This window comes from Aethalodelphis obliquidens, unplaced genomic scaffold (genome assembly GCF_003676395.1).
Source record: "Aethalodelphis obliquidens isolate GAN/ISIS:26980383/991018 unplaced genomic scaffold, ASM367639v1 scaffold14, whole genome shotgun sequence".
In the NCBI taxonomy this organism is placed as follows: domain Eukaryota; kingdom Metazoa; phylum Chordata; class Mammalia; order Artiodactyla; family Delphinidae; genus Aethalodelphis; species Aethalodelphis obliquidens.
Window position 1 is genome coordinate 15,736,092 of NW_020837958.1, and position 22,221 is coordinate 15,758,312.

Below are 22,221 nucleotides of genomic sequence, written 5' to 3' on the forward strand. Positions count from 1 at the left end.
CCAAGTTATTCCATGGCCTTCCAACTGAACTCTCTTAAATCCAGCAACCTTATATCTAAATTGCCCTGAGAGAGACCTTCCACATGACCCTTGTATTCAGCCCCTTCTATTCTGGTCCACACCACAGTCTCCAGTAAGTATTGGTTCTCAGTCAAGATGAGTTGCCCAGAAATGGTAAGTGTGCACTGTCTGATTCAGTCATGGGCATGATTCCTATTTTGGGAGGCTAAATTTTCAAGAAAATTACTATTACAAAAGTAATGTTTCCTATCTGAAATAATTCAAAATGAAGTGTATAGAATAAACGGTAAAAGTAATCCTTTCCCTTGATCCCACTCGCCTCAGGTATGGAATGTTCATATATATATAACATTTAAGAGAAAAACGGGATCATGCTGTATATACTGTCTGCAATTTATTTATTTTTTCATTAAAAAATATCTTGGATATCTTACCATGAGTGTAAATTTTAGAGCAGGAAACAGGGGCCCGTGGATCCCCAGGGGAATCCACGAATGGACTTTAGGAGTTCACGCACCCTGAAATTTTATGTGAATGTACATGCATTTTCCACGGTTCACGGCATCTTACACGTCTCAGAGGGTTCAGTCACCCCCAAATCGTATGAACAAAAGCACCCCAACCCCATAGTCATGGTACTGGCTGCTCTAAAATCACAGTTAAAACTTTTAGACATCATTGTTGAATTGCCATGGTGATATATTAGTCTAATGATGACTTTTATGAAATTGCTTTTAAATGCTAAGTATCTTCAAGCACAGAAACTCACTCTAACTCAGTAACTTGCTCAGTAGACCACATTGTACCTCTCTTTGCTCTGTAAATTTTGCAGCCGCCTTGGGCCAAAAGCAATAAAATCTGACCTGGACAAATCTGTGTAGTAACAACTGTGCTATTAATGGGGTCTCTGTGCTGGGAGGCTGCGTGATGTTCCATCCAAACAAAATGGAAAGTGAAAGGCGAGTGAAAGATGGTCCTTAAGTCAGGTAACCATTTCAGAAAAGAAATGGTGAAAGAACTTGAAGTCTAGGTTGCAAATCACTTTCTTATTCTTTGTTTTCTCCAAAGGTAGCACAGGTTAATGCTTGTTAAAAATTCTCCTAGCAACTCTCCAACCCTGCTTCATCACAGCTGGAAATTATCTCGTTAATTTATGCTTCCTTGTGTATTATTTGTCTCCACCGGCACCTCCCCAGAATGTGATCTGTCTTGGTAGTTTCTGTTTCCTCAGTTGCCTAGGAAAGTGCCTGGCAAACAGAACTTCATCAAAGTCAGTTGAATGAATGAATAAATCAGTGAATGAATGCTGCCCTGCTACAATCAGTGAGAACTGAACGCCTGGAAAGCGAGGTTGGAGTCGTTCACCCTTCCTAATTGTTAAGACACAGGCCCACGTTCCCAAAGGAATAATGAAGAGAAAGATGTCCGTTTGCAGGTCACGACTCAGGCCTGCAGCAGCTCAGCCCTCAGCAAGCCATCAACTCCAGCTTTGAGGGGGTATGAAGGACAAACGCCTTTTCCATTCCCTGGCTCTGGAATGGGAGAATGCTGCTTTTTAATTTGTAACCTCGTCTTCTTTCTAAGATGACACAATGCACCAGCGTGTACCATGCAATGATTTCTCCCTCCGACACAAGCAGAAGGGGCCGAGTGGAGATGCGAAGCAGCTGCTTTGCTTTTCACCGGCACCCTGACCCTGTTCAGACCCAAAACAGTCAGCAGCCTGTCCTCTGGGCCTGCCGGGCAGCCCAAAGCCAGGTAAGGAGCCAAGGCTCCCGGGGGAGAAGTGGCTGCCGCCCGCCCTCCACCACCCCCTCACTAGCACAGCCATGTCGTTTCTTGGACTCATAAATCCCAAGCCAGTATTTGATCCCACAAGGCAAGATTGCAGTTATCTGGGTGGATGGGCCTGTCATGGGGCCTGCAGACAAACCACAGCCAGGCTGGGCCGTGCTGGAGCATTAGTCACCAGGACAGAAGTTCTGCACCGGGTCAACCCCAGGGCCAGTCCAGCTCTGGCCTCGGACGGGGCCCCCAGAGGACAGCTCATTATTGTTCTCAGGAACTCGAAGTCAAGCCTTCCTGTTCTTTGGGAGGTGAGGGGGGAGGCAGGTGAGTAAATAAATCTCTCACATCTGTCGGCAGTGCTTTTCAAACGCTGGTGTGCATAGGAATTACCCCAGAGAGTGTGTTATAAATGTAGTTAGCTGACTCCATCTCCAGAGATTCTGATTCAGTGGGTCTTCTTCTAAGATGACCCTTAAAATCTGCCATCACCACCTCAAGGCTGTCTGCGCTGCATCCAAACACTGGTTTCATGTCGTCTAGGCGTTGCTCCCCTCCCTCCACCCACAACCCCCAGCCCTGTGTGGGAGGCTGCAGAACAGCGAGAAGGGAGGGCTCTCTGGATTTCTGGCCCAGTGCAGTCCACGCCTCCTGCGTTAGCTCACCTGCGCTGTGTGGGACTGGGACCAAGGAGCAAAGAGGGCCAAGCCCGGAGCCGCCTGGGCCTGACACTGGGAAGCAGGTCAGCTTCTCAAACCATAACATTATGGACAATAATAACATTGGTTACCATTCACCGAGCACTTCTACATGCCAGGTACCGTGCCGAGCAGTTTCTCTGCGTTGTCTCATAAGGCAACAACCCTACGTGAGAGGTGCCACGGTTCTGCCCATTTATCAGATGAGGTACTTTCCAACCTCAGCTCTATGACTACAGAGGCTGTTCTAAACCCTGTCTCTCCAGGTATGGGCCAAGGACCAGCAGCAATGGTATTTGCGATGGCTTTTAAAATCTGTCCACGGAGTCTTGAGTCTCTGCCTGACAAGGGGTGGAGCTTAATTTCTCTCACCTTCAATGTGGGCTGGAGTTAATGACTCACTTCTGATGAATAGAATACGCAGGAGTGATGGTTTGTCACTTCTGGGATTATGTGTAAGGAGACTGTGGCTTCCGTCTTCAGGGAAGCCATGCCACGAGCTGCCCTGTGGAGAGGCCACGTGGTGAGGATCTGAAGGCTCCTGCCATCAGGGACTGACGTGCCTGAGCCTGGAAGCGGAGGATCCAGTCCCTTCGGAGACTGCAGCCTGCCGCCATTTCACAAGCTGGCTCTTCACTTCATAAGAAAGCCCAAGCCACAGTCATCCAGCTAAGCTGCTCCCAGATTCCTGACCCTCAGAAACTGTGTGGGATAACAAGTACTTGTTGTTTCATACTGCTCAGTTTCGGGGTCATTTGTTATGCAGCCATAGGTAACTAACATAGTGTTGTCTGGGAGCCTTTGAGAAATGCAGACCTCAAGCCTCACCCCAGAGGTGCTGCATCAGAAGCTGCAGTTTAGCGAGACCCCACCCCAGATGATTCACACGCACCTTAAGTCTGAGAAGCACTGTTTTAAGCCACTCCATTCACAGTCAAGAATAGAGAGATGAATACATATCTATCTCCCGAGGAAAGTCTTTTAATCTAGCTCATCTTGTGTCTTTCCTCTTTTGCCCTTTTTCACTCCAGTAAGGAAAGCCAGCATCCTCTGCCCATTGCCCCACCCAGGCAGCCAAGTCCCTTGCTCTGCTGAGCATCCTTTCCCTCTGCCCCAGACCCGGCATGTGACAAGTGCCTCCTTGCGCAAAAATCTCAGTAAGGGTTGATGGGAAACCGCTCAAGGGAGTACTTTAGATGGGAACCCCGGGAGAATCATGGAGGCCAGATAACACACGAATTGGGAAAAGTACCCGAGGGATGTGATGCCATAACATAAAAGTGTGAGTTTGATTCATTTCCTTGACACGGGGCCAGCTCGCCTCTAGGGGTCTCCTCCCTTTGGGGAGTTTTTAGTGACTTCAGAGGCCAAGTCAACATATTGGAGAGGGAGTAGGAAGGGGGTGGAAGGGGGTGTTTTGATTTCAAGTTATGAACAGAGGGTCACTGAGAGAACCCGTATTTGGGTGGTTGTTTCTTTCTTGTGTCTGTTGACAATGTGTGCCTGCTCTGGCCGTTGGGCACAGAGACTTCCTGGGGGCCTGAAGGCCAACTCAGGCCTTCAGACTGGGGAGGCAGCCTCCAAACTGGGTTGGGTGTCCCTCCCCTGTGCTTTGATAGCACCCTGGGCTGTCCTCCCTTATGCTGTTTATCCTCTGTAATTGCTGACTTACTTCTCTTCCCTCCCACACTGGAAGCTCTGGGAGGGGCCGTGTCTCAGCCATTGTTCCATTTATCAGAGTGTCTGGCACACAGTAAGTGCTCAATATTTATTTGTTGAACAAATACATGAATGAAGATTCCCTGTGCCTAGAACAGTGCCTGGCCCTTGCTATGCGTTCAGTAAAGGGTTATGGAATGAATGAGGGTGTGCTGATCAGTGTCTGGAGAGGTGAGAAAGTGGTGGAGCTCTTGAAGGAAGACCCCGGAAATCCTGGGAAGCCCCTGGAAAGCTGCAGCTGCTCTGCCTGGGTCCGTCCCTCTCACACTGGAGCCGACTGTAGGCTTAGCTAGAGCCCGGCTTTCATCATGCTTGTTGCTCCTCTCACTTCTCTTGACTTGATAAATAGAACTGAACTTTCTGGTCTGAAAGGTGCTGCCTTATTGATTCAAAAGCTGGCAACAGTGACCCCAGCACAGAAACATTTCCTGGGGATCAAATAACCGGCTCCTCTCAGCACTCATCAATCTGCAGCCTGGCTACACGTCCACTTACTCTAGGACTTACTACCTGAACCCTAACCCTAAGTCCCCCAGGCCAGGAGATGGCCTGAATAATTTACTATCATCTTGATTTCCCAGGGTTGTAATTTAGAAGGGCTTGCTGTCTGAGGCAAAACAAAGCAATACCTTAGTTCACTCAAGGTTCTGAGTGGTGCTACTTTCATGGAATGAAAATAACAATCCCATATCAAAAATGCTTTTTACACAGGGAACTCTGCTCAATATTATGCAACAACCTAAATGGGAAAATGTATAACTGAATCATTTTGCTGTACACCTGAAACTATCACAACGTTGTCAACCAACTATACTCCAATATAAAATAAAAAGTTAAAAAAAATGCTTTTTACACAGATTTTCTTATCTGGCTTGCATAAAAAGCTAGAGATAACCATTAATACCTCCAGTTCATAAATAAATAAATACGCTGACGGAAGTAGAACAGGTTGTCCTCTAGTACAGATACAATGCTACTGCAGATGATAATAATAAAATAGTAATGACGGTTATTTCTTTAGTGTTTATCGTGTGTCAGGCCCTGTATTTAGTACTTTTTATAGATAATCTGATTAAATGGTCACACCAGTCTTATAGATGATGCATGACTATTACTCTCATCTGACACTTAGCAGTTACTGAACCTTAGAAAAGTTAAATAACTTGCCCAGGATGGTGAAGCAAGTCTGGTTCTCCTAGTTGCTGCTCTGTAAACTCCATTAGGACAGGGACCACATCTACCTAACCCTCTACTGAGCCCTCATGGCCAGCACAGAGCTAGCAGGCAGTAGGGAGTAAGTGCCTAGTTCTTCTGTTTCCAAATCTGACGTTCTTTCTGATTTTCTGTTCCGTCTCAACCATGAAGAAGGCAGGTCAGTGCCATGTGTCAGGAGGCCAGTCGGGCCCATTTCGTATCCATTGCCAAGGCTTTTTATACTCTGAGCCTCAGCTAGCTCACCGTCAGAATGGTCCTGGTTACGGCCGCCATGTATCGAGCAGACTGCACGTGCAGCACTGTTTCAGGCACTCTGTGGGCCTTGCCTGGGTTCCCCACACCACGCTGCAAGGGAGGCATTACTACTTCTGAGACAGGTCAGCTGGATTCAGAAAGTTGAAATAAGTGGCTAAGGTCACGTAGTACCTAAGTGGCAAACCTGAGATGGAAGCCACATGAATGTCAAAAGCAGACTCCACAGTGTCATCTCTCTCTCTCTCTAAAACAGCTCTATTGTGATACAAGAAACCACGTAATTTGCCTATTTGACCTTTAAAATCCACTGGCTTTTAGTATAGTCACAGAGTTGTGCAATGGTCATCACAATCAATTTTAGAACATTTTCACTACCCCCCAAAAGAAACCCCTTACCCATTGGCTACTTCCCACGCCAATCCCTAAGGCGCTCTCAGCCTTAGGCAATCACCAATCTACTTTCTGTCTCTATAGATTTGCCTATTCTGGACATTTTGTATGAATGGAATCATATAATATATGGTCCATTGTGACTGACTTCTTTCAGTTAGTCTAACGTTGTCAAGGTTCATCTAGGGTGTAGCAATATCAGTACTTCATTCCTTCTTATTGTCCCATAATATTCCATTGTATGGATAGACCACATTTTACTTATCCATTCGTCAGTTGGTGGACATGTGGATTTTTTCTGATGTTACGTCTCTTACCCACCCTATTTGCCTCCCAGGGATGTTCTGAAGACCAAATAAAAATTAGGAAAGCATTTTCTATTCTAAAGTGCTGTACAAGTAGGAGACACCAGTTCTTATTGAGCTGATGGAAACAAATGAGGGCAAGTTGGTTTCTGTTTATTTGTTTCCAACGAAGCACAGCATATCCTGCAGCAGTAGTTGGAAATTTAGTGAAGGACTGAGAACTGTTTGTGTTCTTATCACTGCTAGTGCCTCTTCAGCATGCCATTCTGTGATAATAGTTTCTATCTTGACTTTTATTTTTTGCTATAAAACAAATGATAGCAAGTGACTCTTTAAGGGAATGTTTTTTATTTGGAGTGATTCAAAAGTCTGGCATTTCACTTTTTATGGAAAACAGATCTATCTTCTGTCACTAAACCAGGGAATTGTTGACTGGAAATAATCTTACTAAACCAATTAAAAAAACTATTCGTGGATCTTTCTCATCAGCAGCTCAGCAATTCATATATCTTTCAGATATCAGAAGGGGCTAATCATGTGTGTGTTACTAAGGAATCCGCTGTGTATATTTTGTAAACACACTTAGATGAGCCCAAGAAGAAAACCAGGACAGTTAGGAAACTTGCATCCTCTTTTCTTCCTTATCCTGGGGTGAAATGAAACAGAAGTGGGAGATTACGTTCTTTTCCTCATCTTAATTGAGCAAACAAGGAATTGTTTCAACTAAGTCCTATAAAGATGGCATATGCCCACAAATATCCCTCGTATATAACACACTTTCGGCTTCGGTTTTTCTGCAGCCAGTCTGAAGGCAGTGTAAAAATGTCCCCGTAAAATCCTTCCTGTGTTCAGCTAGAGGCTGCTTCCACTATTTTCAAAGGGGCCTCTACACAATTCAACAGATTTATTGAGTGCTGACTGTGTCTGGCAAAGGACGTGGAGACAGACATATAGAGAGGTACCAGCCGGAGCATGAGAAAGGTGATCACCAAGACAGGAAGGAAGGACTAGAGTGGGGTGGAGGGGGGGGGGGGCAGAGAGAGAGAGTGGGAGAGAGGCTGTATTGGGATAGCAAGTAGAAGGGCCGAGATGAGATAGGCACGATATACTAACAGCTACTATTTTTGCTTATACATGTACTGTTTGCTAGATACTATGCCAAACACTTTACACATATTTCTTCATCCAACCAGCACAATTGAATAATGGTAACCACCACCACAAGTAGAACCACAAGTAGGTATCATTATTAACCCCCCTTTTAAGATGGGGACTTACTTGTCCAAGTCATACCCTTAGTGAGTGATGGAATTCAGGCCAAGTTCCTAACCACTGCTCGAAATCACCTCTCAGTCAAACAGAAACCAGCCTACTCAGGATGCTCCATTTAAGAGAATACTTTTTTTTTTTTTAAAGGAAAATGAAGTGTAATTTTCTCACTGCAAATTAGGCAATTTAGCTCTGAAATCCAAGTGCAGAATATGAAAAGATCAGAGTTTAACACTTTCACCATTTGAGCATTCTTGGGATGCATATGTTATTTTGGTGGCCCTGGGTAAGGCTGGGAAGAGGGTGACTTTTATCTGTGGTACTTCTAAACACCTTCCTTTCTCCAGTGTTCAGGGCTGCTAGCCTGTTCTCTACCACCTTTCAAATGACCTTGTGGTTGCCCATTACACCCAAGCTGTCCTGTGTCCCAGATCCGATATTTGTTTCCTGAGGTTATAGAGGCAGTAGGATCTAGAGCTGGAAAAGACTGAAAGACATTATCTGCTCTAACCCTCCCATTTTGCAGATGAGGAAAACTGAGGCCCAGAGAAGTGAATCACCCCAACTCACAGCTGGATAATAGGTCTTTGATGAATTGTTCCTCCTTATGTATAACTGTTGCTGCTTTTTGGAGAAACATGAAAGGAGCCCACAGAATTCCCTAATGTCTGAGATCAAGACCACTGGCGGTTCTCAAGATGATTTAGGTGATGTTCAACAGCATTTCACTTCCTGTCAATCCTTCTGGTTCAGGTCAAGGAGATAATTTCCATTTGGCCCTGTGTTTAACACCTAACACTTGGTAACCTCTAAAACAAAGAAAGAACAAAGCTCAGGCTCAGAGTCTCTGACAGGCAACTAGCCAGCAAGAGTCTAATAACCTTGTTTTGTTTTCATTGTACTTATTACTATGCCACTATTTATGGCAAATGATACTGACTTTCTCCTTACAGTACTGATACAACATTTCTCCTAAAATGTATCTATTTATGTTTTTAAAAATTGCTAAACTCTTTTAAAAAAAGATTTATTTCTTATTTATTAATAATAAATTTACTATTAATAAATTAAAATTATTTATTTTTATTATTTATTTTTGGCTGCTTTGGGTCTTAGTTGCTGGCACGGGGGATCTTTGTTGAGGCATGAGGGATCTTTTACTGCAGTGTGAGGGCTTCTCTCTAGTTGTGGCACACAGGCTCCGGGGCACGTGGGCTCTGTAGTTTGTGGCACGCAGGCTCTCTAGTTGAGGCACGTGAGCTCAGTAGTTGTGGCGTGCGGGCTTAGTTGCCCCGTGGCATGTGGGATCTTAGTTCCCTGACCAGGGATTGAACCTGCGTCCCCTGCATTGTTAAGGCGGATTCTTTACCACTGGACCACCAGGGAAGTCCCGAAAATTGCTAAACTCTTAAGCAAATAATATTTCAGATGGTTCACAAATACGATAAAAATCTTCATAATGGTAAGCAAATGACTTAAAAGCAGGAGACATTGCTGTAAACCATTTGAGTGGCAAAGAGTCATGATTTGGGCCCCTATACAGGCCCCTGAGGCAGGCATATCTCAGATCACACTGCCTAGCTCCTTGCCTATTACGAGAAGGGTCATCTTTGTGTGAGGATTAGGGATAAATTCATGTTGACAAATCACTTAGCCTCATCCATTGCCCGCCCCAGGATCCTAACATTCTCATGGTCTGGCTTCTCCCTGGTGTGCCCATTTGTTCCTCTTCCCCCTCGCTACCCACTTTTCCCTCTAATCCTGCAATGACCTTAAAGTTCCCCTCTCTTCTCACTGTAGACTCAGACACTAAAGATGCCAGATACCGCAAAGGAATTACTTCACACGGAAGAATGGTGAGTCACTGTGGCCTCCCGGACCAGACTTCAGTGAATGAAAGAATGCTGTGTGGGGCAGTGAACGATGCTGGTCTGGGGGCTCCTCACCCTGCCTCTCGGGAACTTGGTGGGCCTCCATCTCTAGGCCTCAGTTTCCTCAGCTCTACAACAACTGCCCCGCTAACCCGGAGGACTCTGGGAGTTCAAATGGTTCTGTCCTTCATTGATCTCACCTCTTGGCTCACAGGGAAGGTGGGATAAAGAAAGGAGGAGAGAGGAAACGGTGACGGAACAGGGGTTTTCCTGATCTGTGAAATGGGAGAGAGACATGTAGCCAGTTAGAGGCCCAAACTCATAGGGTTGTTGTGAGGATTAATTAATTAAGACAATGTCGGACTTTCCTGTGGGTCCAGTGGTTAAGACTCTGAGCTTCCAATGCAGGGGATGCGAGTTCTATCCCTGGTTGGGGAACTAAGATCCCACAAGCTGCGTGGCATGGCCAAAGAGAAAAGTAAATAAGTAAACAGATTGTCTTAAAAAGAATAAAAGCTCAAATTAAAAAAAAAAAAAGACAATGTCTAAAAATGTCATACCACAACGCCCAGCACACAGTAGGTGCTCGAACATGATGGCTAGTCTCATTGTCGTGGGACTGCTGAAGAGGTGAGCCACCTTCTAGACACAGTGGAGGATGCTGAGACGTAGCAGGCTTCACCCAGGGTCCTTGAGTGGTGGAGTCATCCCTCAACCTGGACCGGCCTCTGTCGAGTCTAGATGGAGAATGGGCCCATCCCCTTCCCCTGGCTCTGACCAGGGACAGAGGGCACAGTCAGAAAATTAACACCAGGAAGAGAGTTAGGGGATTGGAGGCCCCTGTTTAGAGAAAAAAAAAAAAAGACAAGGAACTAGGCAAAGGTCAGGAAATCAATTTTTCTTTTCTCCTTACAGATCTATAAGTTTAGAGGCTTGTAAAGGTCAGTGTTGTTTTTTTAAAGTACCTCCAGGATTTACATCCTGAGTAACACTTGGTTTCCTCCATGGTAAACATGAAGATCCAATTAGTTTTCCCTATAATTCAAAGAGATCCGAGAAACAGGGACCTTTCCGGTTGGAGTCAGTTTGGCTATAAAGTTTCTTGCTACGTTATTCTGAGGATGAGCTTTAATCCATATCTTATCTCCTGTTTGAAAATGAACATCCCTTTTCTTCTTATCATAATGTTTCTGCTTTCTTTTTCACTTTTTCCCCCCTTTCCTTAGGAGCCTTGGCCATATTCCTTTTTGGCAATTAGAGTGGATTCTTCATACTTAGTTATGTGCTGCACTCAGTTACCTTAAGAATTTTTCTCCCTGACTTGATTCCAGAAGGCATTTTAAGGTCCTGTCAAAGCAGAATGTTGCTGGAACCTGAGCTTTCTGGGCCCCGATTCTAAGTCTTTTACAGTGACCTGAAATGGTGATCACTGAATATTTCTCTTTTTTATGGCATCCTTGGTCAGGGATGAAATCACCGATGCAGCCGTTCCATGAACCCTGTTTACAAAGGCTGCTTCTCAGTCTCTGGGTATCTCCTTTTCCCTCTGGGTTTACTAATCCATCCTGGTCTGTCCCAGGGGACTGCAGGGTGAGGTGGGCAATTGCCAAGTACAAACACTGCCCCCCTCCCCAGGGTGGGCTTTCTCCTCATGCTGTGCTGGTGTGCTGCCATGAACAGGGCTAGTTCTGGATTCCTGGGGTAAGAGGATGGGGGTGTTCTTCACCTCCTTTCATGGAGGGTGAGAATCAGTGCTCCAGGCCCTTCTGAAAGGCAGGACCGAGCTTTGAGTAAGAGAGTCTGTGCATGAGCTAAGAAGTTGTGCAGTTGGAAATCTGCAGGAATATTATTTTGTTCTCTTTTGACCAAAAGAAGAGGTGTGAGCTCTTCAGCGACAAGAGAGTGTCTTGTACAGAGATCATTTGGAAGATTTGGCAGGAGACGCTGGTCCTCTCTAGCACAATCCCCAGTTGACTGAGGATCCTGATAATCATAATAATTAGCATCTACTGAGTGTTTACTATGAACAGGCCCCATTAGAGGCACGTTACATGTATTATCTCATTTAATCTCAGAGCCTCCCTACAAGGCAGATACTATCATGGTCTCCGTTTTACATACACAGAAACCAAGGCACAAGCAGTTTAAGTAACTTGTTCAAAGCCCAATAGAGTTAAGTGGCAGAGCACATTACATGTGGCAGTTCAATACATCGTTTTTTCTCTATCTTTGATGAGAGAAGAAAAGGATGATGGATGACCACGCACCTACCCATATGGTTCATTTATGGAGAGGTGTTTTCGCTTTTGCCTCTTAAAAGATTGCCATTTGGTTTTCCTCTTTGCCTGTCGCCTAACGGTCTAGATAGGAAGTATATCAAATCAGAATGCATTCTGAAGTTGCAAAGAACAGAGAATCCAACTCAAACTGACTTTAATAAAGGAGATTTTTGCCCTCACGTAATGGCAAGTCCAAAACTACAGTGATCCAACACCTCGGTAATGTTATCATAGGCTTAGTTTCTTTCTGTCTTTCTGTTCTGCCTTCTGAGGCATGTCCTTCTTCCAAAGGCTAATTTACTTCACGGTGGCAAAATAGCATTCTTGGCTTCATATGTGAGTAGCTGAGAAGGTAACAGAGCACTTCTTTTCCGGCATTCCAAGCAAGAATCCAAAGATTCACTCTGGTTGGACAACTTAAGTTGTAGCTAACCCTTGAATGGAATCCTCCATTCAGTTCCAGGGGAGTGGAATTTATTGACTGACTTAAGCCAACCAAGGATCACCCCTATAAACAAGGGAAGAATCTGCTTCCACTGGCTACATGGGATATAGAGAGAGGTTGGATACCCAGATAAAATCTGGGTACAGTCAAGAAGGGGAGAGCATATCAACAGAATGAGCACTGGGTAAATAATTCGTATCTTTGAATCATTTAAAGATAAAGCATGCTTGTGGCTGAAAGTGATAGAATGCCCAATGGCTGAAACGTAGGAGATGATTAATCCCACTTTCCATGAAATGTGGAAGCAGGCCATTCCAGTGGGTGTAGTGGCTCAGTGATATTCCCAGGGACTTGGGCTTTTTCTCAGTTTCATGCTCAGTGTTTCAGCAATGGTCACAAATGGCTGCTAGAGCTCCTGGCATTACCTTCTCAAATGTGACCCAAACAGGAAGAAGCAGGAAGAATGCAAATAAAAAGGCTCTCCACCCATGCATCTTGTCTTTCACTGAGGTAAGAAAAATCTCTCCCCCAAATATCCCAGCCATCTCTCTCTTCATTCCAACTGGCCTGACCTGGATCATACGGCCATCGCTAGCTGCACAGGAGGCTGGGAAAGTGAATACCTGCCATATTCAGTCTCTGTCATGGGAAGAGACTGGCAAGGAAAAAATGGATGGAGAATGGCCTTGGGTAATCATCTAGTAATGTCTTGTTTTGGTAATTTTGTGCAAATGAAGTGAAGGCCTGCCCTAAGATTTTACTAGTATCCATTACAGAGAATCTGTAAAGTCTGGCTTAAGGTCTTTTCAGCAAAACTCAGACTCACAAGTAGTTAGCACTCATCCATACTATCTTCGAATACAAAGTTCAGTGTAGCATTAGGTATTCAAGTGTTGACATCAATGAGAGGTTTATCGGAAACACATTTAGGCATCAGCCTACTTTACATTGTCAGCAGTCAAGGAACACCTCACACCGAGTTAAAAATCAGACATCGAAAGTAGGCCTATAAAAATTGGAAATTCCAGTATAGACTGTTAATTAATCTGAAGTTTGCTTTTCCGAGATGGTGAAAACATTTCTCTACTAATTAACTGCCTAATCTTCAGGGCTATAAACTCAGTCTCAAAGTACATTACAAATATCCTATCACTCAGTAAATTGCAGCTAGTATCAGCAAAATATTTTTGGCTTATTTGAGGACTGGCTCAACGAGGCCAAGAAAGTGACTCAACAGATTAGAGAAACGGTAGAGTGAAAGATGCTGAGAGCAATCTGATTACACGCATATACATCCATTATGTTTTCAGTTTCGAACTATTCCAACTGTGGAGATTTTTTTTTCCTCCTAACTTCCTTTGAAAAATGACATGAACAAATTTTTCACTGCAGTTGGAAGCAGATTCTGTTAGAAGAAAGAGGCCAGTACCCGGGGAAACTGTGACAAATGAATCTGCTAGGAGGAAAGAAAAACTTAAAACATTCAGAGAGCTGAGGATCCAGGAGTAATTGCAGTTTGGCTGGGTAGGGCCAATGTAGACTTACATTTAGTACTGACTCACAACCAACATTTCATGGTGCTTTAGCATTTATGAGGCATTTTTACTTATGCTGCCAGTTGGCCCAGGCTCTAATATATCTCCACCAGAGCATATTTGGTATGTACAATTACACTGGGATGTAATAGGTATTATTTTTGGCAGCCCAGCAGGTTATTCCTCATCTTCCCTTTCAGGCAGCTGATTCAGGCCTGGCCAATCATTGTATCCATTCACCTGAACCCATGGAGGACCAATCAGGGTCTTCCCCTGGGATTTTGACATACAGCCAATAGAGTTACCCATCCACCTCATCAGCACCCCATGCTGCAAAGCTGGAAAGTAAGACTGGAGCTGTAGAGGAGAATAATGGAGATGAAGAGAGCTTAGCAACTCTTTTGGACCCAGGATCAATCTTTGCCAGATGCCAGACCCCTTGGGATGTCCTAGCTAGGTGAGCCAAAAAATTCCATTTCTGGCTTAGCTAGTTTGGGTTGAGTGTCTGTCACTTTCATAGAAAGTCCTGATTGATGCCACCATTTAAAAAATCTACAATCCATCTTTGCACGTTCAGCTTGAACTGAGGCTCTTTGACACAGTCTCCCCTGATGACTCTCCTCCTACCCTTCTTCTTTCCAGTAGCCACATCACTCACTGATTGTACCAGCTGGCACAGTGTCAAATGCAATCGTAATATTCTGTGATTTTTCAAATGTCTTTTTAGCTGTATTGTACGTAAAGTCTTATGGGAATGGATAATACAGTCCCCAGTTAATAAACAGGAGAAGTTCTGAAAGGATTTTTGGAAGTTGTTTGGTTAGAACTTGAAATACATGTCTCCAGAGAAGTAATATAAGCAATGGTTAAATTCCCAGGCTAGCTCACAAAAGCCTATTTTATGAAAACGTGTGTACAATGGCAGAAAATCACAGAAGTATGCAGAAAACTACTGCTTGGAAAAAAGTAAGTTTAATTTGAGGAAACCAGGAGGTAGAAACAGGCTTTTCTGGACTTTCTGGAGAAGCTTTAGAGTTGTGTTGTTTTTCTTTTTTGAAAATCAGTTTCGATTTTTACCAAACTTATATATTCACATGGTTTAAACAGTCAAACAGTTCTCGAAGATATACCACAAAAAAACAGCAGTTTCCAAACCACTCCATCTCCTCAATTTCCTGTTTTATTTTGCAGGCAACTGCTTTTAAATCTTATAGTTGTTTATTTTGGTATTTAACACATATATCTAAGTCACTTCTTGAGTTTTCTTTTTCAGGCATTATCTGTTGATTTCCATTAAGGCATATAAGAATTCAGTTTCCGTCCTTACCTGCCCACCCTGGTATGCAACACTCACACCCTCATCTTCTTGATGCAGATCTAGCATAAACCTTTGGTTAGATCAATATTTAGTGTTCACATTATCACGACTAGATAACATGCAATTCACTACTGAGTCACGTAGTACAAAAAAGTATGAAGATTACTTTCCCTTTGTATCACAACGCTAAGTTTTCCTGGGATTAATAATTATCTTATTTTTTGTTTGTTTGCTTAAGTTGTTTTAAAAAAATTTTAATTAAAAAATTTTTAATTGAAGATTTAAAATTTTTTTAAATTAAACATTTTTTAACATTTTTAATAAAAAGTTTAAAATTAAAAAAAATTTTAATTAAAATTTTTTTTTTTTTTTGGCTGCATTGGGTCTTCGTTGCTGTGTGCGAGCTTTCTCTCGTTGCGGCAAGGGGGGCTACTCCTCGTTGCGGTGAGCGGGCTTCTCATTTCAGTGGCTTCTTTTGTTGTGGAGCACAGGCTCTAGGCACACGGGCTTCAGTAGTTGTGGTGCACTGGCACAGCAGTTGTGGTGCACGGGCTTAGCTGCTCTGCGGCATGTGGGATCTTCCCAGACCAGGGCTCAAACCCGTGTCCCCTGCATTGGCAGGTGGATTCTTAACCACTGCGCCTCCAGGGAAGTCCCTGCTTAAATTTTTATGTAATTATTAATTTAGCTTCAAATTCTCTCCCTGTTAGCTGTATATCTTCTCAGTAAGTTCAGAAAAATATCATGTCTTCTATCAATTTCATCTTTTTGGAAACTTCACTCCCTGCACCTTCTGAAGTGGTTGTTTCCTGAGCCTAAATGCACAGCCGCTATCCCAGGATCTCCCTTCTTCGTTACCCGGGGGATTCCTTTGCCTTACTCTTGAGTCGGATTTCTTGCTTCCTGAATCCGAACTTTCCTCTTTCTTGCTTCACTCCCTCATTTGGGCAGCGTACTTTTCCCTATAGGAGCTTTTTCTTCCTTTTGGTAAACTTAACATAAAATTTACCATTTCAACCATTTTTAAGTGGCATTAACTATACTTACATTATTGTGCAACCATACCACTAGCCATCTCCACTTCATCATCCCAGACGGAAACTCTGTACACATCAAACAACAGCTCCTCATTCCTACCTCCCCACAGCCCCTGGTAACCAATGTTCTACTTTTTGTTTCTACGTATCAGACTATTCTAGGCACCTTATATAAGTGAAATTGTACAATAATTGTCCTTGAGAGTTATGAGAAGTATAATTTTTGAGAATATGCGTATCCAAAAATTATCTACTTTATCACTTAATAATAACTTGGCCAGGTATATAATTCTGAGTTGCATGAACTTTTCCCTTTTAATTTTGAAGGCGCTGCTTCAGTATATGATATACCCATTAGGATCATGGGCTCTGGAGCCAGTCTGCCTGTTTCAAATCCTAGCATTTATTACCTCTGTCATTTGGGCAAGTTTGTCAGCTCCTTCGTACCTCAGATTTCTCACCTGTAAAATGAAGGTAATGATAGCACCTATTTCATAGCGCTGTTGTGAGGATGAATTGTAAAGCACTGAATACAGTACCATATAGTTAGAGTCTACCTGAACTATTAGCTACTATTGCCTTGCACCTTCTGCTGCTGTTGAGAAGTCTGGAGCTGTTTTGATTCTTGATGCTTTCTAGGTCACTCAGTTCTTTATCTTTAGAAGTGGCTAAAATCTATTTGTACAACTATTCTGAAATTTTATAAGGATGTTCCCCCATGTAGGTTTATTTTCTGGGCACTCAAGAGGTCCTTTCAATCAGGAGACTCATGTCCTTCAATTTGGGGAAATCCTATTGATTAATTAACTTATTTATTTAATGACAGCCTCCCCTCTATCTTTTTCTGTCCTCTCTTTCTGGAACTCCTATCATTTAGTTGATCTGGCCTGTCCTTTATTTTCACCTATATCGTTTATCCCTAGTCATTGTTTTTCGTATAGTTAATGTCCAAGAGCTCTGCCTTGTTCTCATTTCCCTTTTTTTTTTTTTTAACAGCTTGTTCTTGTTTCATGGGTGCATATACTCTTTTATCTCTCTGAGAATTTTCATGAAAGAAAAACAAACGGGTTTTCTTTTCCGTTAATAGCCTTTGTTTTTGCTGTCTGCTCTACCATCTCTTTAACATTAGAATCTTTCTTCTAACAAGAAGTAATTCTTGGTATCTGCCAAGTGGGGCAAAAAAAAAAAAAAAAAAAAAAGCTAATTGGAAGTTGTGCGTGTGTGGATGGGGTTTGTCAGCTATGGGCTTGGATCTGATCAGGAGCCTGTCATGTCAGTATCTTTTCTCTCTTCTCTTTGGCGGGCCAAATTCACCAGAGAAGAATTCTGCAATCTCCTCTCTGGAAGACGTATGTCAGGCTTCCAGCCTGCTGGAGAGGGCTTGGGCAGTATTTAAATTTTCATTTAATCCTCTTGTTTTTAATGCACGTAGCCTCTCCGGGAAATAAAGCCTCCAGTGTTTTGCTGGGGTGGAGGACGGTCACCCAGCTGTAATGACTTGGAGAGGACATTGAATTGCTTCTTCAGTAGCCTTCCCACTACAGCTCTGTGTTCTGTGGTTTTCCAGTTCTGCAGTGCAAATTAGGATTCTTTTCAAGTGTTCATTATCATCAGCTTAGGAGTCTGCTTTCTTGGGTCTTCTGTCAGTTACCACTAGACATTTCTTTTTTTTTTAAACAAGAAGAGAGCAATTGTTCATGTTGCACTTTTCACTTTACTCATCAAGAACATCTCTCCAAGTCAATAAATATTCTTGAAACTATGTTAATAGTTGCCTTGTATTCCTTCATATAAATGTACCATCATTTATTTAACCCACTTTCTACTGCTGGATAAATTTGGGTTCTTTCCAAATTCTTTCTATTATAAGCAACTGTGTGTTGAACATTTTTGTTGCAAATGTTCTGTTTATGCCTTTAATTATTTCCTCAAATTCAATTCAGTGCTACTGTCAGCACCGTCAATACTTTTGACCGCTCATTAGTCCCATGAGATGCTTTGTGAAATAGGTTCTGCAAACAAATACGTTTGGGACTGCTGAGATTCTGTGTGGGTCTCGGTAGTTTAAAAAGCTCCATAGGTGCCTTTGTTGTGCAGTTCAGTTTGGAAACCATCTTGATCACAGACTCTGCTTCTGTTTCACCCAAGAAAAGCTGTGCTGTTTGAGGCCTGAGTGAAGCAGTATTAGAAAAATTGGCAGGTGTCCTAGTCCCTTTGGGCTGCTATAATAGAACTCCATAGACTGGGTGGCTTACAAACAACAGAAATTTATTTCTCACAGTTCTGGGGACTGGGAGTCCAAGATTAAGGCACAGGCAGATTTGGTGTCTTGCGAGAACCCACTTCCTGGCTCATAGGCACCATCTACTAGCTGCGTCCTCACATAGAGGGACGGGGGCAGAAGCTTTCTGGGGCCTCTTTTACAAAGACACCAATCCCGCTGGCCTCTGTTTTCATGACCTATCATCTCCCAGAGGTCCTACCTCCAAATACCACCACACTGGGGATTAGGTCTCAACAAATGAATCTGGCAGGCAGTGCAGGGGGAGCGGGTAGGGGACATAAAACATTCAGCCTCCTGTAGCATGGCAGGAATATGTGTGGCTCAGAATGACAAACAGGGGCTTCCCTGGTGGCGCAGTGGTTAAGAATCTGCCTGCCAATGCACGGGACATGGGTTCAAGCCCTGGTCCAGGAAGATCCCACATGCTGTGGAGCAACTAAGCCTGTGCGCCACAACTACTGAGCCTGTGCTCTAGAGCCTACGAGCCACAACTACTGAGCCCGAGTGCCACAACTACTGAGCCCATGCACCACAACTACTGAAGCCTGCGTGCCTAGAGCCTGTGCTCCACAACAAGAGAAGCCACCGCAATGAGAAGCCTGCGCACCACAACGATGAGTAGCCCCCACTCGCCGCAACTAAAAGAAAGACGGTGTGCAACGACGAGGACCCAACGCAGCTAAAAATAAATTAAAAAAAAAAGACAAACAGCCCAAACAGCCCTTTGTGCCTTAGCACAAGGCACAAAGTATAGCCCACCTACCTACCCTCAGGATGTGCTCAGAGCTCTATACAGCGGGAAGTAATGCTTTTGGTATAATTTCGTTTAAAAATGTTCATGAAATAAGGCACAGTTTGTTTGGAAGTCAAACTTTATAGTCTACATTTGGAAAAAAAAAAAACAGAAAAAAAGAATGTTTAATACCGTTGAGAATTTTGAGAGAGGGCTCCAGATAGAAAAACAAGCACCATTTCAGCAATGTCAAACAAAGGGCCAAGTCTAGTAATTCTCAAATTATAGTGAGCAGACACTTCACAAGGCAAGCTTGTTAAAAATGCAGATTTCTGGGCTCATCGCTCGTAATCTAACTCGTCATCTATAGTGTAGGCCCTAAATCCGGAACCTACAACAAGGATTCCCCCAGGAATCTGCTGTAGGTGGTTCGTGGACCAAAATTTGAGAAACTGGCATCGGCACTATTTTGCCAGAAATCACTAGGGTTGCTTGAATCTGGAAACTTCTCTGGAGTTTCCTTGTTAGTTGTCACAGGATCTTGGGGTTAAGGCTGAGAACACTTTTTCCCATCAAACAGGGCACCAAGCCCAGAAGATGTGCTGGAGTGACCCACTTTGGAGTGGTTTTTACGGAGCCCAGTGTGTCAGGCAAACGTTTGCAATGGAAGGGCTTTCTAACCTTGTCTGGCTGGCTGGCTATTTCCTGGGCTCACCTAAAATTCATGCAACCCCCTCAGAAAACAAGGTTGTCAGGCTGAAAGGCTATACAGACCCTGGCAAAGGACTTCAAAATTTTAAACAGCAGTTAGAGAAAATGAGAAAACTGGTCGGCTTGATGTTTGGTCCAAGGAATAGGAAATGGCTACTCAAAATTCGGAAGCACATTTTTGGGGTCTTTTTGTTCCTCTCTGCACCTTAACTTTTTGTGCCCTAACATGCTGCTCTTTCATCTGAGGCCTGTCTCCTACTCTAGAGTGTGATCAAAGCGCCAGCACTCCAATCTTTGACCCTAATAAGTAGCCAACGCCCTCACAGACGCTGGGCCGGATTTCGCGTTCAGGCTGCGGCGTGAGGCTTTCAAGCGCTCGCACGAATTTTACTGCGAGCTCGAAAAGGGGGCGCCGCCTTCGCGGCCCAACTGTCCTCCCCATCCCCAACTATTGCCCCTTCCGGCCACCGGCTGCAGCCTTGCTCGGCTCTTAGGCTCTCGGGTCAACGGTCGCGGGCAGAGAAGCCCACGGAGACCTCGCGTAGAGCAGCCCCGCGTCCCCGGAAGCTCAGGCTCTCGGGCGCCGGGCTGCGGCGTTCTGGGAGGTCGCTCTGAGCGCTCCGCGGCCCGGCCCACCGCATCACTCACGACCGGTCCCCGCCGGGCCGCCCCGGTCCCTGGAAGACAGAGGGTAAGCACTGCGCATCCCGTGGACGTTCTGGAAGCCGGCGCGGGGCCGCGGGCGAGCCCCGGGAGGGAGTCGGGGTCTCCGGCGGCTCCTCCGCGCGCCCCGGGCGCAGGCCGCCGTCTGGCCCGAGCCCACCCGCGTATCAAATTCAGATACGCGGCGGCTGTACGGCTTCCCTCCGCTCCTCCCCGCCCTACAGAGCGCGGTGGACCTGGGGGCCTTTCATTGCGCGCGGACAACGCTCCTGCATGGCACTGGGCGGAAACGTCCCTGGGCACCGGCTGTGTACCCCCAGCCCAACCTCACTTTCTGCCCTTGTACACATTGCCCTTGCCCAGCCAGGCCGCGTGCCCGTCTCGACAAGTTCACCCCCGCTCGCCAGCCAGAACCAGCTGCCTGCTTTCTCTTTGCTCAGCTCATGAATCCCCTCTAGAAAACAGACCGGAAGGGGGAGCTTTGGGCCTAGAGAAGGCTTTTCAGTCCCAAAAGGCCCGCCTCCCGCGCACCTGGTTTTAATAAGAGCCTAGGGAGAAATACGGCCAGGGACCTGAAGAATCCCCAAGAAATTCTGTCTAGAGAGAGAAAGAAGGGCGCACACGGATTGTACTTGAGCAGGCGCAGTCACTGTACAAGGTTGTAAAGACCTCGTGCACTTTTCAACTTTCTTTGGCTTGGAGAGGATGTAGATGGTAGTGATGTTAGAAATGGGATATAAACAGCAGTTAAAAACACATCTATTAACATCAGAGGACAAGGAGATTGCACAGTTGTGCACGTGTATTCTTTTCTACCCAGTTTTAGTAACAGAAAAGGAATATTGAAGACAACCTTGCCCCTGTTCCATATTCCCCACTGCCTAGTCCATGTGCACACAGATGTTTACATAGTTGCATTTTCAGAGGTACATGGCATTCTTATTTCAAATTCTGGAACAAGGGAGGTGAATTACCTCCTAACAGAAGGGAAGTCTTCTTTAGTTCTGAGCAAAAGATCTCTCAGTAGTGAGCTGGAAGTTACAGATTGTATCATGCTTTCAACCTATGTTATAAAAGTTTAAAGGATAAAGGACATGAAAGGCTTTTTTAAAAGACCCTAGTGAGACATATATATTCACACACATTTTCTTTGCTCTTCAGTTAAAGCCAAGAACAAATTTTCCAATATAGCACTTTGATCTTTGCACCCTTAAGAACTCAACTCTACCTTGTACTAGAATTTTGAGAACATTAATTTTTCAGCAAACATTTCTTAAACCCCTAATCAGCGTTAAACCAGAGAACTCATGGTTGTACTGATGTCCCCTCTGCTTGGAATGATTATCTCTTGCCTTTGCTTCCCTTGCTCGGCCTAACTCAGATCTCTGCTCCAATATCCGTTTCCCTGCCCACCGTCATGCACCAAAGATACTTTATTTCTTCAAGGCACTTACCACGATCTGAAATTATTAATTTGATTATTGCCTAGCTCCACCGCAGTCATTTGGGGACCTGGCTGTTTTATTTGCTGTTAATGTCCTAGAACCATACACTGGCCAGCTCCCGGGGTCTACCAGGACTCGTATTTAGTAAATACTAAAAACAGAAAACAAAAAAAACCTTTGCAGTTTAGAGTGTAGCCTTGGGAGCATTTGCTAAGTGATTGTGACCCTCAAGGAAACGTCTCC

At 44.4% G+C, this 22,221-nt stretch overlaps 1 long non-coding RNA gene across 2 annotated transcripts in view; it reads left to right on the forward strand.

Moving 5' to 3' along the window:
- The first annotated feature begins 19,146 nt into the window (after nt 1–19,146).
- The window catches only part of LOC113624870 (uncharacterized), a 174,820-nt gene continuing 171,745 nt past the window's right edge, over nt 19,147–22,221 (forward strand). Inside the window, exon 1 of one of the 2 annotated variants that reach the window (XR_003434498.1) lies at nt 19,147–20,561. This is a non-coding gene — a long non-coding RNA (uncharacterized LOC113624870). The remainder of the gene's footprint in view (nt 20,562–22,221) is intronic. The other variant, XR_003434497.1, reaches the window with a different exon arrangement.